Source organism: Apus apus, chromosome 4, assembly GCF_020740795.1.
Source record: "Apus apus isolate bApuApu2 chromosome 4, bApuApu2.pri.cur, whole genome shotgun sequence".
In the NCBI taxonomy this organism is placed as follows: domain Eukaryota; kingdom Metazoa; phylum Chordata; class Aves; order Apodiformes; family Apodidae; genus Apus; species Apus apus.
The window spans coordinates 79,204,083-79,222,135 of NC_067285.1; positions in this window are offsets into that span (position 1 = coordinate 79,204,083).

The following is an 18,053-nucleotide window of genomic DNA, read 5'->3' on the forward strand; positions in this document are numbered from 1 at the left end:
CTGCTAATTTAATTGAGAACTACTATCACTGAAGCAGAAAATAAGGTTGAATTTGAGTAATGAATGATGCCAAGCTAATGATACTGAACACCATTAGAGCAAGAGAGATGCTGTTTTCTCCACATAGGCTGATTGGGGAGAGGGTTAGAGTTGGCAGGAGGTTGCAAGACTAGGTGCTGAGTGAGAAGAATATATTATTCACTGCAGAGAGCAAACAAGGAAATTCAGGAAAGAAGTTAGAAAGAAAGAGAATCAAAGAAGATCAAAGAGGTAGAAAATAAAGGAGACCAAGACAAGGCGAAAATTAAAAAGTTGACACAATTTGCATTGTAAAAGAAGCATTATGCTAGATATGTTTCATGCCTCTCAGTTTGCACATGTTTAGGATGTATGTTGACCACATGATCTTGGTTAGAATCTCAGTATATGTAGCAGAGCAACATCTACAAGTCAATGTTAAGCATCCTTATTTTTCCTTCTAATCATTCATTGGATGGTAAGAAAATCTTGCATATATTTCTCACTGGAAGTTTGGGAATAAATGTAAAATAAAAGGACTTAGTTATACAAGTCTCTTGTTTGCCTATAGTAGACCCTTCAGTTGGAGAAGACTACTCTGTTCTGATGAGGTATAACCTCTATTAACTGTCCTATATGGGGTGACTGAGATGACAAAAATGAAGTACTTTGACCTGTTTAACTTCTATACACCACCCTCTCAATTTTCACATTTCCATACACTCATTTTAGTGCTTTTCTGGATCTAAAAGGGTGACAAAAAGATTGAGCATGTGTTTGACTTCTTAACTCCCTTTAAAACATTATTTTTCCTCTGATTTTTTTTTTTTTTTAAGAATGGACTGTCTACATTTTTTTTAAATGTCTGCCTTTAAAAAGCAGACTTGAATTGCCACATTCAGAATTATGTGATCTAGAAGCTGGTGTGAAATAAAAAAGATTTTTCATCCTAATTAATGTTGGAAAATGACCCAAGCTTTAAAAAGTAGTTTCTGTTTCATATCACTCCATTCCTCCTGACCTTCTTCCCCCAAACAGGCATTGAAAACTGTGGGCTCTCATCATGTAGGACCAATTTGTTTTCAGTACCCTGTGTTTAAAGTGAATTAGCAACACAGACATCTTTCATTTCAAACCTTATACAGTCACAGCAAAGTGTGTTTGCGCCTTCTTTGGCTTGATATTATGTGGCAATTTTTCAGTCTTTTTAGTTAGTGTACCTCTACAGAGACTGAAAATCCTGTAAAATACTACTCAAGTGGCTAGCTGAGCTGGCCCTGCCCTCACTCATGGGTAGTGCTGCAGGTTCTGCAGAGCATGTTCATGGTGCAATGCAATGCACTGCAGCAGGAAGAAGCACCCAGGACTCTTTTTCCATGAGCTGTTGATTAGCTCATCTGTTCATTTGGGTACAACATTTAAATTGTGAGATGGGATAGAGGCACTGCAGATTCTTTAAGAGAGCACTTCATGACTTGTGCTGATTTGATTATTAAACTGCTCACACTGATGGGGCAGGTAGCTGAAGCACTACTGTATTAAATTCGGAACCAATGTTATGTCTGTGCACAGGACCTGACTTAAAATAATAATTTTTCTTACCTTTTGAATATTCTTGCTTTCCATTAGTTAAGTATTTTAAATATTGAAAACATCCCCCAAATGTAAATTATGCTAACATTAAAGGGTTTTCTTCTTTTTTTCTATGGATTTAATTATAGAATTAATGATTAAACCACTACAGAAATTACTTTTATATCTCTGAGAATAATGAGAATAAGACAACTACCAGATCTTGACTGACATAAGAACTCAAGTGCTTGACCCACAATAATTTTCCTCCCCTATCTATAAAACTGATAAAAACTATATAGCTACCCAAAACTAAGATACTGTTTTATAGACCTACTAGAAAATAAATAAAAGGATTATAGATTTTGCATTTTACTGAAGCAGAGAGGACTAATGTCTAAATTACTTGATGTTTCAGAACCACTAACCACATACATAAGGATTGACAGAAACTTAAATACCCAAAAGAAGGGAGACATGGATTAAAATGTATAGAGCATTTTGGCTTTCCAGCATTATGAATCTAATTTTTCTTCCTGTAGATATTTTACTTTTGTGACGAGCTTCCTTTTTTTTCTTCCTTTTTTTTTTCTCTTTATTTTTCTCTTTTTTTTTTCTTTTCTTTTCCTTTCCCTTGCTACTCAGTGCCACATAATTATTAGAAATCTTACTAATTTTGTTTAGCACCAGAGACTGAGAAAGCATTCCTATATGTTTCTCACTTTAGCTGATCATATTTTGTTGTAGACAGGGCAGAAGGTAGTGAAAACTGCTGGCATAGCTCTGAATTATAATTCAGAACAATACTAGCTGGGGAAAGCAGTCTTGGATGACAGAATACCAGTTCTCTCTAAATACAAAATTAGGCTGTTGACAAAAACTTCATAAAACCCCAAGAATTTGTGATGCAGAATTTTTTATGCTTTGTAAAGTCTTCTTTATATTGAATCCTCATTATGATAAAATGATAGCACCTGCAACTAGCTGAGCCTAATTTGCATTTTTACTTGATACATTTTTTTGTTTAGTTTCAGTTTTATCCTAATTAAAATGTGGACCAATATCCATGAGCATAGGCTAGAAGATCAGTTATGTAGAGCAACGAGCTGGAGGCCACTGACGCACGGCATGAAGCTGGAGGCACTGGTGTGAGACACAAGGAAGACAATTTTATGAAGTAGCTTAAGAGGCTCCAGGGAGTGATGATATGCTAGAAAATGTTACTAAAGTACCGTAGACTGAAAATTATTAGAGGAAGACAGATGGACGCCATGACCAATAAAGGACAGAAATCTGTAAAATGACTGATGTGAGAGAAAAAAAAAAAGGCCAAATGTGGAAGCCCATTGGAGCAAAAGGCAAGTGCTCATAATCATTGAAGTATGGTACAGGTAAGCTTTTCAAAAGCTTGATTAGCAGAGCCAAGCCATTGCTTTGCCTGAGTGGGTCAGCCAAAGTAAACCTTGAAACCTAAATATCACCCAAGTTAGCCAAGAAGTTAAAATACACACTCTGTGTCAGGACAGAAATCACAGGCCAGGGAGAAAAAAGTTGTACTCTTATTTTCGTGAGTGGTTGCAGTGTGCTGAACCATGGCAATCCTGGTCATTCAAGTGGCAAACTTCACTCTGTCATGGTCGAGTTACAGTGAACTCTGTGGCCTGGGAAAGCACTTGGTAGATACAGGTTCAGTGTCTGCGTAGATTTGTGTGTTGTGCTGTGCCCTGCTGTTCTTGAGGTTACAGTGCTGCAGAGCATACTGTGCCAAATACCCTTCTCTGTGCCAAGAAATTTAATGAATTAGCCTGTAAGGATCTGTGTGCTGCAACTATTCTGCAGTGCCTGAGTTATTTCATTTATGTAAAGCTTCACTTACATGTAGTTCAGGTATGACTGCCTTGCACTCAAAACTATGTTATATATTTACTTATAAAAGAGTAATGAATGCATTTGAGTTATAGGCTGTATCTTTTTTATCATCCAAAAGCTGTATTCAGGATGCAGAAAATTGGTAAGAGGTTAATATTAATTACAGAATATTGGTAGGGATGAGTTCTTAACTGAGTAGGTGTATGAGATTTTCTATTATCCTACCAGTTTTCCTGTGCTTGCCCATTATTAGAAAGTATCCCTGGATTTAGTGTTAGGGCCTAGGAAAAGAGTTATTTGTATTTGTAAAACATTTCTCAGTTTTGTGAATGTTTCCCTGATGTTAATTTTTAAGTATTGTAACATTACAAAATAATCATGTGAAAAAAACCCAGATTAAGTAAATTTGGAACATTTAGTGTAAATTTATATTTGACTCTCATTTCCTGGTTCTCTTCTCATAATCTTATTAATGAAAAAGTTTTTTTAAATTAATCTTATGTCAGATTTTAGATTTTTGGATTCTGGTATATTTTAAAAATTTCTAGTTAGCTAAAATTTCTAAAAGTGCTCAGAAAGAGAATGTTCCTTGTCTGTAAAAGAATGCATGGCAGCAAGTGAGTATGTTAATATTTTAATATTATATATTACTTCTCTTTCCCTTTATTGTGTGTATGCATGCCTTTTTTTTTAAATGCTTATATTTCTGTGTGTGTTAGGAAATAGACCAGGGGCTGAGATCCTCCTTGATTAACAGTGTTCTAGAAAGGGATTCAAGAGAGGCTGAAATTGAATTAAGGCTCCAAACATATAATTCAATACTATGATAATCTATAAAATAAGAAACACTATTAAATCAACAGGAAATGAAAAAGATTGCAGTTAGCCCAGCAACCATCACTCACCAGAGAAGCTAAGTGATCCTTGAACTGGATGAATCAATCCAGACTGCCAAGGTCAATGAGTTGCCATTCTTGAGGAAATATGAACATATGTACTAGGAGTCTAGCAATAAAATGAGCCCTGCTACCATCTTTTCTTAACAGGAGTTTTATCTGATTAAGGAAGGCAGCTCTTGTATCAGCAAATTCACACTAGCATTTGGAGCAAATTGACTGATGAGATGATCAAAAAAAGAGTCATGAGGTAGCAATGCTGCAATACAGTTGCACACTAGTAAGGTGTGTACAGAGGTACTGCAGACAGCAGATTTTAACACCTCTCTGCAACTGAAAGTGTTTTAATTATCTGTGTTTTAGTATAAAAAGATTATTTTCAGAGAAGTTAGGCAAAAAGCTGAGAAACAAAAACATGAACTTGAACTTTTAAACACTTTTCCAGAAGCACTTGAATAGGAATACTTTTCACCCCTGTGATTTTTTTTTTCTCCCATAACTTATAGCCTCTTCTGCCTTTCAGCCTCAATCACTTCTGTTGCTCTCATAACTATTTCACAAAATAGGATTTGCATAATGAAAAATTTTGCAGAGATTCAAAATATAAATTAGTTTTTTTCTGACACTGCAGTGAAATAAATTTGAAGAGATTTGATCTTTGTGACTACTAGAGTCAGTAGAGGTGAAAGTTAAGTTGTGTAGAAAGCATAGCAATCATACTTTTCATTAGGACTTGCATATTTTCTCATTGATCATTCTCAGTGCATCATGCAGTTGGAAGACCAATCTCAAGCTTGATCCATTATAGTGTTTCCCATATAAGTACATAATAATTCACTGCTTTTCAGTTACACTATGAGATCCTAACAGTGGCTGCCTCATTTCTCTAGTTAAATAAACCTGGTTACTAAAACACCTAGTAGTGATAATAAGCACTGAAGGGAATTACATTAGTGCCTTTAACCATTAAGAACACTTTCCTGCTGAATTGAAATTTTGGATTACAGCATGATTACTTGAAAGAGGATGGAAGAGAGACTGCTTTAAGGATAGTGATAAGGAATTGCAAGGCTTGCTGTTATGTAGAGAAGCAAATGAAATGGAAATTGTTCTGTCCTGAATGCCAGCACCTGCCATTGGTCAAAACCAAAGCACTCACTGGACACTTCTGAATGCATTTTCAGAAGGGTTTTCATACATGATCATACGCACCTCTGAGAGCATGACATGGACAAGAGAGTTGCAAGAGATACTGGTGAGTGGGTTAGCGAATATCTGTAATGGACCTCTGAGAAGGGAACTTTTGAGATTAATACTGGCTAAAAGGGAGTTGTAGGTTCAGAAGAAAAATCTCTCTTTCTGTTGTTTTCCTTTTACAATTAAGAAACTATTTCAGATTCTGTACAAGTAAACCAGAATTTTTAACAGACATGTTCAATATTATTTTTCCCTCCTCAAAGATACAACTTGCAAGGTTCAGAACTTTAAATAATTTCTTAGATAAAAAGAGATATGCTAGCTAAGGAACTTTACATTGATGATCAATTTCTCCTAACAAAACCAACAGTTTGTATCATAGACATCTCCCTTTTGAAGGATTTTTGGTGATCCTACACATAATGAGACCTATGATAAAGTGAAGGTTATGTAACTTCTTGTCCTGGTTTGAGCCAGGATGAAGCTAATTTTCCTTTTTACTATTTTTTTTTTTTTCCTTCTGTGAGCTTTCTTTTAACTAGCAACATTCTGTTCTAGCTAGGCTGATAAGACATTGGAATGTTTTTCTAACTGCTGGGGCTTCAAGGTTGCACCTTCACTCTGCCGGCTCAGACACTACGGGGAGATCTGTGACACCCCCCCCCCCCCCGTAGGAGGCTGAGTTAGACAGACAGCAAAGTTGGCCAGAGATATTCCATTCCATATATCTACGTAAGCTCAGAGGAAGGTCAGAGATCACATAAGACAACTTCCTTGCTGCTTCTTCTTCCCTTCTCTTCCGTCCATGGCCGGCGTCCAGAGAGGACTCCGTCCATCCATCACCGTCGACCCTTAGGCTTGAGCTCTCCTGACCCTCGTCACTCTCCGCTTTCTCCAGCAGCAGCTCCAGGATTCCTCGGAACTGCTCCAGCTTAGGGGAGTGTGGTGGGAGTTGCTGGGGGTGGGGGGAGGCGAGAGGCTCCTACACATACCTGAACACATCTGTATATAATTGTATATATTTTCTTATATCATTAGTGTTTAATTAAAGCTGTGTAGTTTAGTTTTCAATCCAGCCAAGTCTCTCTCTTTTTCTCTCTCTCCTTCCCTACCTGGGTGGGAGGGGGAGGGGATCGAGAGCATTGTTGTCGAACCTGAGTCAAACGGTGACACTTCTGAAAACTGCTTCTCTCTATTATACAAGTGTAAGCTATAAGGCAGTGTGGTCAAGAACTGGCAGATTAAACAACCTTATAGGTGTCAGTTATCAAAACCAGCTGTAGTAGGTTAGACTTGCTATAGTGGGTTAACTTGCAAAAATATGTAATTTGTCTGTTCATCCAGTAGGCCTCACGGGCAGGCTTTCAAATCCAAACTTATGACTGCATGTGAAAAACAAAAGGCAAACATTATTTTTTCAGATTTATTTTAGAGATGGTTTGAAAAATGTAGCCTTTACATGTCACTAGACATTAAAGTAAACATAACCTATTTAGCAATGACTGAGACAGTCTCAGAAACTATTTATCCCTAAAGAAAACTTTGGCTCACCCAGGTTCTTCTGCAAGCCTTAAAAAAAAGAAGCAAGTCTGTATTTCAACCAAAGGTGAAACTGCAGTATAATTAGGGCCAATCATTAATCTGCCTTGCACGAGCAGTAATATAAATTCAAATACGATGCATGAACTCTGGATCAGGCTGGATAGAAGTCGGTCAGCCTGTCAGGTTCAGGGTGCCCTTGGCTGCTAGTGTACAGATGCTCTGTTTCACCTCTATGCGCCGAGTGACTGCAGCATAGACACATGCAGAGCAGGTTTTCTAAAAGAGTGCTTCACTATATGCTGAGATTGAGTGGCTTAGTGAAAAAATGTATGTCTCCTCATCACTTTTGAAAACAGAAAAGTGGTTCATGAGGTATCATTTTAACTGTAATAATAGCTTTGACAGAGAATATTTCTTATGTTGTTTGGACTGAACACTTTCTAGCTGTTCACTGATTTCTGGGCAATATAAATGACTGTGTATCCCTTAACTACTTTGTACCTACATGTTTTAAAGTCTTATGACTTTATGACCTATGGTCTTCAATGAGGCACTTAAAAAAATATTTCTTCAGACTAGTACTGGTGTGGCTGCTTTGAATCTACAGGACTTCCTAATGACATGCAGATGGTTCTCAGGATGATTTATGTCTAGGCTGCCTCTGTAGCTCAAGTAGCAGGCGGCAGCATTTGCTGAGGATGTACGAAAGGTCTAAAGGTTTGTGGTGGCCTTCTGCCAGGGCAGTTTGCTTTGTAAAGGGTATGAAAAAATGAACAAATCCAACCTTCTCTCTTCACATTTATCATTGAATACCTATTTAATAGCAGCGGCTTTACTATTGTGAGAGGATTACCTTTTCTATTTATCTGAAAATGTGTAGCTGAAAGCCCATGTCTGTGCTCTGCTGCAAAGCTTCACATTTAATCTATTTCAGTAACAACCAAAAGAAATTATCTTTTGAAGATTCTATGGAACAAGAAGCCTTTCCCAGTCAAGTTACCTTCATATCTTTGAGTGTCTGTCAGCCCATCTGCCAAACCTCCATTAGCCAGGAAACAGCACAAGTTAAACATAGCTTTTCTATAATGAGATTTACTCAAAATATCATAATCTCAACTCGTTTGTTGCATAAAATTACTATGAAAACTCAGCAAAAGTGAGAGAGGGTGAATTCATTCACCAAATAAAGTCCGTTTACATCACACAGGACCTTTCATTTAAGACCATAAATGCTATAGAAGATGTGAGTGAGTGAACTCCTGAAATTATCAAGAAATCTTGCTAACAAGTTTGAAATGGAAATCCTCATATTATATGCAATACAGTGGTATATTTATTATGGTATCCATGCTCTTCTCCAGTCTTTCTGCCCATATCTTCTCTGAGTCTATTGTAGGTCCTTAGTTATTAAAAACAATGTGAAAGAGGAAGAAACATACTTTTGTATTAAATTTGTGGATTATACTTAAAACGTGATCTATTCCAAATAGCTTTACTATAAACTTCTTTGAAAATTATCAGTCCTGAGAGTTTTTCAGAACAAAGATTGCAAACTTAACCACTGAAGAAAACATAATGCTTGCAAAGTGATTGTGGAGAAGAAAGAAGTCACTGTGACCTAGATTGAAAAGTGAAATTTGTAGGCAGCAGATGTTACATGTGAAAGACCCAGTTAACACTTTAAAATGCACAAATCACACCTGTCCCTGGAAAGAATTAAGCTAGGTTACAGATTATTTTCTGTTATTTAAATAAATGTCAAACACAGTGTATTCAAGTAAAAAGGTTTGTCTGATGTCAGCAGAAATTTCCTTTCCACCCTGAAAAGATGGATATGCTTGATTATGGGTGGGTATGGTTGATTGAAGTAGTTACGCAGTCAAAAGCAGTTCAAACTACTAATATTTCCAGTTCTTTAATAAAACCTGAAAGTTGAAGTACTATATAAATTTGTTTAGAATAGGAATTTCTTTACATCAGTTTTAATAACCAATGTTTAAGATAAGGTTATTAAAATGACATGTAAGTGATAATTAATCATAACACACCAACATAACACATTTGAATTTCTTGTGCTGTCTTTTGTTTTTTATTAATTGCTGCCCTTTTTATTAAAATAAAAAAGTGAGTTATGCTAACTATTTAATTATTTTGAACACAAGCCAATAAATTTCAGTATTACCCAAAAGAAAATGAGGCTTAACACAAATAAAATAATTAAAAATACTCATTACTGATTTAGGGCCCATAATTAAGCTTATTTCTACTTAATGCTTGTAGCTGAGCATACTAATAACTAGCTTTTACATCAGTGAAAATCAGTTCATACTCTTAAAAAATGTTATTACCCCTGTCACACCAGCTTAAGAGCTGGCTCCTAATTAAAAAATGCCTGGTTTGTAAGGAGGCTGAGCTCTTTTCAGCTCTAATAAGCTGCATGGGGTTGTGAGAGACATCTCTGTGCACAGCTGAGGACAGATCACACAGCAGGACAGCCAAGGTGCCGGAAGCTGCTGCTCTGACTTCTGTCCCCATCTTCTTGGCCTGTCTCCGGGCTTTCTCACTCCCCTTCTGCCAAAACCCAGGAAGTTACAGCTAGGCACAGATGTAGGAAAGAATCTGGCTCTAAAAAAACCTATTAAGACCAAAATTTTCCAAAGAGACTGTTCAAAGGAACTCGCCTAGTTCCTCAAAACACTGAAACATCCAACATTCAGGATGAATACTTGAACTACGTGTAAATGTACTACACTATTTAAGTATCACTGTTAGTGACTGTCTTCTCAGTTTTCCTAAGATTGCTTATAACATAAATGTCTGGCACTCAGATGCCCTTAGCTCCCACAGCAGTGGGTGTACTTTAACCATAAGTACAAAACAAGTTATCAATTGTATTTCCGAGTGTAACTGCTGTATTCTTCTGTTTTGCCTCCATGTGATGCTTCATAATCAGTTTTTTTGCAAGTAATTTTTGTAGCTATTTTAATGAGTATAGGGAAAAAACACTGTAACTATCAAAAGTTTTGTCTTATACATAGAATAATGGTTATTTGTCTGGTAAAAAAGCACTGCCATATTTTAAAGAACCCTCCTGAGCATATTTTTGCCAAATATCTATTTCTGAAAAATGTAAATATGTCATCCATGCTACTTAGACTTGTGACTTTACAGCCTGTTTCAATCTATATATATTCCCCCTGATCACTCCTACTACATCTGCTTTAGTGAACTAAAATAATAACAAATATTATACAAGCTAATAATCTGGTCTCCTTCCCTCTTCAGCAGGTTTGTTAACACTAACCAGTAAAATCAAATGTACATTTTATGGCTTATTGCTGTAAGAACAGGGATGCTATTGACAGCACCCCAAGGTGTTTAACATGTGTCTTGGAATTAAGGTTGCAATCGTTGTGGGACCGTACAAGGAAAACGGGTTTACAAAATGTTAGAGATCTAATCAAACAGAGAGGTATAATGAAACTTCTCGTCTTCAGATGCATCAAAGTATTAGTTGGTCTTCCCTTATATTTGACAGTGACCTTTATATTGCATTTTCCATGAAATGCCAAATCCCACTCTCGTTGCCCAAGCACAGAATCTTCAAATATGAGACTCGTTGGGGTGAGAAACAAGTGTAAACACTGCAGCGTGTGAGTTAAGTGGCAGAATCACCCAGAACTGCACTGGGGAAGGCCTTTTCATCACCGTGTACCAAATTTGCCTTCTGCTTTATATCCTCAGAAATGTGAAATCCTGTGCCTTTTCCCCCTCCACCCTTTTCCAGGCAGATGCTTTTTTGAAATCTCTGTATGAACAGTGGAACAAAAATAGAAAAGAAAGCCTTATCTTAAGGGGAAGACATTTTGTATTGACTTTGAAAATGAAGAAGAGGGTAGTCCAGAGGAGTCAACAGCAGACTTGAGAAAACTCTCTCTCCCCTGATGCATATACAGATACAAGGCAATCAAACAAAAATGAGATTGTGTAGCTAATAAAACCAAGCAGGCCAGGCTAGATAGAGCCATTTACAGACGGCAGCTGAGAGTTCCCCATCACTTCTGAATGGCTTCTGGCAAATATGTAGCAACACTTGATCTCTCTTGGGAAGCTAATTTATCTCCAAATCATCTATATAACTCCAGGGTGGCTGTTTATCTTGTATCTGTATGTTTCTCTTATTGCTAAAAGATTCCTCTCTTTTTCAACTAGTTTTTACTATGGTTCCTCTTTCTTTGCAGGTTGTTTATCTCCAGTTTTGTCACTCCAGGAAAGCATGTGCATAATTTGTTTGCCAATAATAAATAACTGACACATTTTATTACATGTTACTAATGTTTCTGGGTAGGAAAACAGAAGGAAAAACTTACAAAACTGCAAATATATTGAATATACATAAATATTAATGGTATATGGCATATATGTCTCTATTTACTTTTTTTAATTCCATGCTTCCATATTTACATTTTTCTCTCTCTTTAGATATAAGTAAATATATAAATACATATATATATTTATAATTCAGTTCAGAAATTACATGTTGAGTGGTTTGAACTTCTGCTATGTAGAAACAAAACATTACTAGATCCTCCAGAAAATCAAAAAATGGCGAAAAGATTCCTCTTTAATGTCAGACCCCAATCATTTGAAATGCTCTTTTTATTGTGTCCCTGATTCTCAACCTGGAAAAAAAATACATTTTATCCTCTCTTGATAGATGCCCTGACTACCTTCAGCTTTCTGCCTTTTAAAGTCTGCCTTCAGTGATGGCTTGAACTTGCCTGATCCGTCTGTATCAAGTAGTCTTCTAGGATTGAACCCTGCTACCTTTGCTCAATTTTGGAAGCTCCTTGCTTTTAACCTGTGGCTTCCTTAAGGTAGTTGTATAGATTGTACTGTAACCTTGTGAGTTACTGGCTGTCCTCTTTCTGCCAAGGTTCTGTGACACAGGCCGGCAGGAGTATATGGAAGCTTCTTCAAGTTGGTCAGATAGGAATTCAGCAAAATTTATGGCAGAAGCAAGGCTGACACACTGATAAAGAAAAGCAAAGATACCAGAAACTGTGTCACATAGGCTTTAGCATGAAGGTTGTGATGCTGTAAAATACCAGAGTCTGTAATGATGTGATTTGGCACTAGGGACAGGAGAATCCTTCTGAAAACATGTCAAATACTGTCTTTGAATGTGTTAGTTTTTGTCACCACCCCCCCCAATTGCTTTGCCGGTCAAAAATCTGTTCTGATGTGTGAAATATGTATGCACAGGAGTTTTATCTTCATTTGCCCTTGTTTCAGCACCGCCCTTGCCTTTAATGTTAATATTTGATGTTCTTTTTTTGGTGCACAAAGACAAGTCAATCATCTCCTTTTTATTCTGCATTTTAGATTGCTGGACAAGCTCAGTTTTCTAGCCTGCCTTAGTAATACAGGCCATACTGTCCCTTAATCATTCTTACGTGTTTGCACCAATTCCAATCTGAATACATCTTTTGTAGCAATGGCTCTGCAGTGTTCCTCTGAATTCTGACCAGCTTTCTGCACAATAGACTTAAGATTTCCTAGGTTTACCTGAAAACAGCTTGATGGCTGCATTTTAAGTTTTTACTCCCTTTTCACAGTCACTGCATTGATGAATTATATACATAATGAGATCAAAACAAGCACCAATCTCTTTTATTCAGTCATCCCAGTCCACTATCTCCAGGCTTATAGCAGAAATCAGCATTAATTCATTCTCCCAGTGTGAGGCCTTGTGTTCTGTACTATTTCTGTACTATTCTATTCTACTATTCTGTACTTTTCACCCCCCTTTTCTTTCAGCTTTAAGATTATGCTTATGCTCTTCCTGTACAGTCTGTCCTCTTTTTACAATACTTCTCTGCTTCATTCTGTCAACGGATTTTGTCAGGATACATCTATATTTTGCAGGGAAAATCTGACTTCTCTCCTACCCCTGTGATTTCAGTAGGGTCTTTCCAGATTACTCCCTTACATATTTTGCCTCATCTCTGAATCGAAAATCATTACCAGTCAATGGCTTATCTGGCAGAAAATGGCTGTTCTACTCAAGAAGAGCATTGCATTGAAAGGCTTCATTAATGATACTCCACAGATAAAGATGGCATAATGAGAAGGAGGGCCAATGATAACAGAGCTCTTCCATTGCCTGTTTTGTTAAGGACTTTCTTAGGAATGATTCATATGTTGTGTTTTCTTCATCTGATACCAGCCTTCCAAGACATTTGCAGCATGAGTTTGTACCAATATCACAGCTGGGTCTGCCTGGTTTTCAAGCCTCTCTGAAAAGCTATGATATGCTAGCAAACATTCATCCATGTGATCTTAGCACTTAAAACAGCAGTTATGATTCATTTGTGTGGGTGGAGAATTAAGACTTGGTTCAGTCATCCCTTCTGTCACGTGAGGAATTCTGACTGCGATATTGCCTCCCCAGGGTTCATGTTTCTCTGAAGTCCTGCTCATGTTTCTCCATACATTTATGAAGACATCAATGGCAGACAGGGGAGCAAAGAAGTTACTTTGCATCAACTTGTTATTTTGTATCACAGCTCTTTTGTGATCTGGGCAGATAGATATACAGCGTAAATAAAATAATTTTACTTTATGTGTCAAGTGTAATGTGAGAATAACTGTGCTCCTGTGAATGTGAGGAAGTGGGAAAAAATAAACTGACACATATTCTATAATTTTTAATCTTTCATCTTTGTGCAGTCATAGAGACTAGAAGTGTATTTTCTTTGGTGGTTTCAAGCCCAAATTTTGTAGAACTTCAAGAATGGGTGGGTTGGACATAGGGTTTGAGCGCTTGTGTGTGGATATTCTCATTATTGATATGCGAAGAATGATTTATGAGGGTTTATACTGATAAAGCCTATAAAATGCTGCAATAAAACACTTTCAACGCAGAACAGCATGTACAAGTTTTGTTCTTCTGCTTTCTTTAGAGAAATATTCTATTCAGTGAAAGTTTCTTCAGGTAAACACTGGCACCTGCCTCCTTGTGACATTAGATACAAAAAGCTGAACCCATTAATACATTTTCATTCTCTTGGAACTTCTCTTACCCAGACCTGCTTGTAGATATAAGCAGCATATGTAATGAGTTTAGTCACCTTTAAAGGCAGCTTGCATTTGGAAAGTAACCTCTTACTTCTGAGATACTCTATTTACATTTGCATCTTTTGCAGACTTTTTGTGAATCAAAAATAAATAAGAAAATAGTCTTAAAAATAAATCCAGATTTTAGTGCAAATCTAGCATCAAAAGCCAAACTAATAGCTTAAATACCTACACTAGAGATGCTGCTGCTGAACAAAGCATGATAGCTAATAAGAATTATAACAATTAAGCAACAAATATGCAATAAAAGTAGCAGGGATCTGGCAAGCTTTCCCAAATTGAAAGATGGTTCATCCTTAAATGTTTTTTAATGTCTAATTTTGTAGTGCTCTAAATTAAGCCCTGAACTAATTCTCAGGCATCAGTACTTTTCCATTCCCTTCTATTGGATCTTCTTTACTGGTTAGAGACAAGGCATGAGTTGCAATGGCACTGGGCATCATGCACAATAGCAGCCAGATCACAGCCACAAATTCTTACATTTGTTAAACTCCTGCATATCCAGGTGCAGGACTGAAAATGCATCTTCAGGCATGAATTGTTCTTTGCTCAAAAACCAACCCATTACAGTTTCTTAGTAGTGGTTTATTTCCCTGCTCTGACAACAAGAGCTCTATTAATAACCTGTGTTCATACAGCCGCTGGCAAACCAGCAAAGTAAGTGATGTGGTGGCACAGTAGAAACAAGAGCTTTTAATCACACCAACACTATTGTCTGGAGGGAAGAAGAGAAAGCCAATGCTAGATGTGAAGAGGAAGTAGAGAGAGACCAGAGCAAGCCCATGGAGAGTTTCATAATCAAGGAGTACAGTTTGCACTGGATTCTGAAATTAATGAGGAGCCAGTGGAGTTATCTGACAATGGGTGTGATACAAGTTGGTGTCCAGGGATTGCAGAAGTTATATTGAGCCCAGACATATTGAATCGCTCATTGTTTTCTCCCACTAAACAGTCTTCTAGTTCAACTACTTAATCATAAAGAATAACCAAGTTCTCTCTCTCTGACTTCCGCTTTCCTGCCTTTCTCAGACAGGCTGATCATGCCTCTGAAAATCAGACTCATCTCATCTCTCAGATATACATATACCTGATGGCTCCTCTCTCCCCCTGTGCCAGCCTTCTCCTTTGTACTATAGTTCTTTCTCCTTTGTGCTACAGTTCTTTCTCCTTTGTATTCCCTAGCTGTTTCTTGCTGCCTTCTTGTACAGCTTTGTGACAGTGATGGCCTGGCTTACAGAAATTAAATCAGGAAGACCATAAGCTTAATTCCACCCCCATATGCTGTTACTTGCTTACATTCTACCCTCATTCCTATTTTGCTTTGCAGTATGCTATTCCATTTGTGACTTATTGGCTAGAGATGACCATTTGAAGCTCGAATATCAGGATGTGACAGATCTCACTAATCACACTTGTGTTTATGACCTTGTGTCTTTTCCACACTACATTTCCCAGGCACATCCCTGGTCATGACAAATCCTATTGACTTAACTGAAATCCTGCGTTGTGCAATCAAAGTATATTTCCTTGCAGTATAGTAACTGCGAGTTTTGATCTCCTTCACTTACACTGAGTTTTAACATTAAAAATAACAGAGTATGTGATAAGTACTGAACTGTACTTATCAGCTGGGAGTGCTGCCTGATTGCAAGACTGTTCCATAAAATAATTTAATACTAACTCTGGCAAAGTGAGATGTGAGTGCATGATAGCCACAATGCAGAACAACTAAAAATATATTGGAGAAAGTAACTTCTAATTTTACTTTTCTGAGTACAATTGTTCTTCACAGAAAAAAATCAAATGCTAGATATTCAGACATTCAGATAATTGTTTGTTTCCTTATCTTAAAGATGAAAGAAAAATGATATTGCAAATATTTCAGAAGACTTAGCATCATGCAAGTCAAATGGATTTATCAATACAAGCAGAAGTGCACCTCTTTGGAGTAAAGAAAAAAAAAGTATGCTAGCCCCAGTGAGCTTTAGAAATGAATCTTTGGCACAAGGAAGGGCTTTTTTAAATTAAATTTTCTTCGCAACCTAAGGCTTTTTTTGATTTATACTATCTACCCCCAAGCAAGGATCTTAATTATTTTTGATTTATTTCCTTCATTCCTGAGAAAGGTCTTCCAGTTTTTCTTTACTATTGTTATTATTATTTCAAGATTTCTTCTTGTTCTGTAGACATATCTATATTTTCTAGCTAAATTTTCATGTTCTCTTTCTTTTTGAGGTGAAATGTTCTGGCAAAGGCCTTCAGGTCTTACTCAAACACAATTCAATGTGCTTTCACAAATGTAATGCAAGACTTGAGTCTTTTCCTTTTAATTTCAATTTGTTACATTTTCCCCATAATTTATGCTGTGCTTCTATAAAGGAGGTGTGCTGACCCTTTTTTTAAATAAAAAGTTTCCTCTGATAAATGCAGTCTCTTTACCTTCTCAGTTGATATTTTTACCTCAAATATCTTCTACAAACTTAGCAATGTTCTCTTATAACAATAAAATGAATTTTTATCAACTGTTTTCTTTATGAGAAATAGTTCTGTTTTCCTTTTATTATGTATATAGATAGGAAAAAAAATGCCTCCCTTCTGCCTTGGCTCACTTTGAGGAAAATGGGAGGAAGACAGCCCTGCTCAGTACAGCTAGGTAACTAAAGCAATCTCCAGGACTGCAACCTCCTCATTCCGAGAAAGACACAGAACCTTTCCTTATTCAGATTCAGCAGCCTGTGGCTGCTGCTGTTCAACAGTGGAAGGCTGCTGTTTCCTAAGCAGTCTGTTGGTGCTTTTCCACATGGAAATGGGAGATGGCCTGCCAGGCAGATGGTCCTTTTGGCCTGAGGTGTGAGTGGCACCTGCGGCTGTATGGCCCTAGAGAGACCAGGCAGTTCTGCGCAAAGGCAGAATTGTAAATTTGAGTGCATTGTGGGGAAAAAAACCAAACAACCCACCAGTGGAATTTAGGAACCTCTAGACTTTAATGAGTGGGAACTTCTAGTATCCTCATTTTGGGCTTCTCTTCTGCAGGGCTTCTCTTCTGCCCAAATCCTGCAGAAAATGCCCAGGAATTTTTTTAATTGCACTGCTGGTCCTGTACTAGTTAGATGAAGGAAGTTACACCTTTCTAGCAAATGGGTTTAAATATGTGTTGAAGCCACATACATTAAAGATTATTTAGATATGACAGTGGCAAGAGCTCTAAACATACTTGAATAAATACCAGAATTGGTTTTATATTTTCTCTATGAGTAACATATTTCCTCTATGAGTAACATTTCTAGTGAGGTGAGTTATTTTTCTTATGGTGTCAGTGCCACTGCTTCATGCTTAAGGTTACTGCGGGCAGAAAGGGTTATATTGCACCTGGGAAAATCTCGTCCACAAACCCTGTGCTTTCTTCAGATTTTTATATGCAAATGAGTGCCCAGATAGCCACAAAAGCAGAAAATATCTGTTTGTGGCTGTCATTAGGCAACAGAATTAATCCAATTCTGTTAAGCTCTGAATTGGTTAGAAGCTTGATTAAGGACTCTGTATCAGGAAATGAAGCTGCAGAAAAAAGTAAGCGACTAATTGCAATCCTTTTGTGGAGCTACAGTTGTTTTGCAGACTTATGTTAGAGCTGGGACCCTCATCACACTGGTTTACTCTTTGATAAAACAATTCAGTTTGGCTCCCCACTACACCCCCCATACTAACTGCAGGTCAAGTTCAAATACTCAGCACTTACTTTCCCTCTAAACCACTCAAAACATGAGTTTTCCTACAAAGAGCATGAAGAAGTCTGGCTTGATATGATGGGGTGTTAGACTG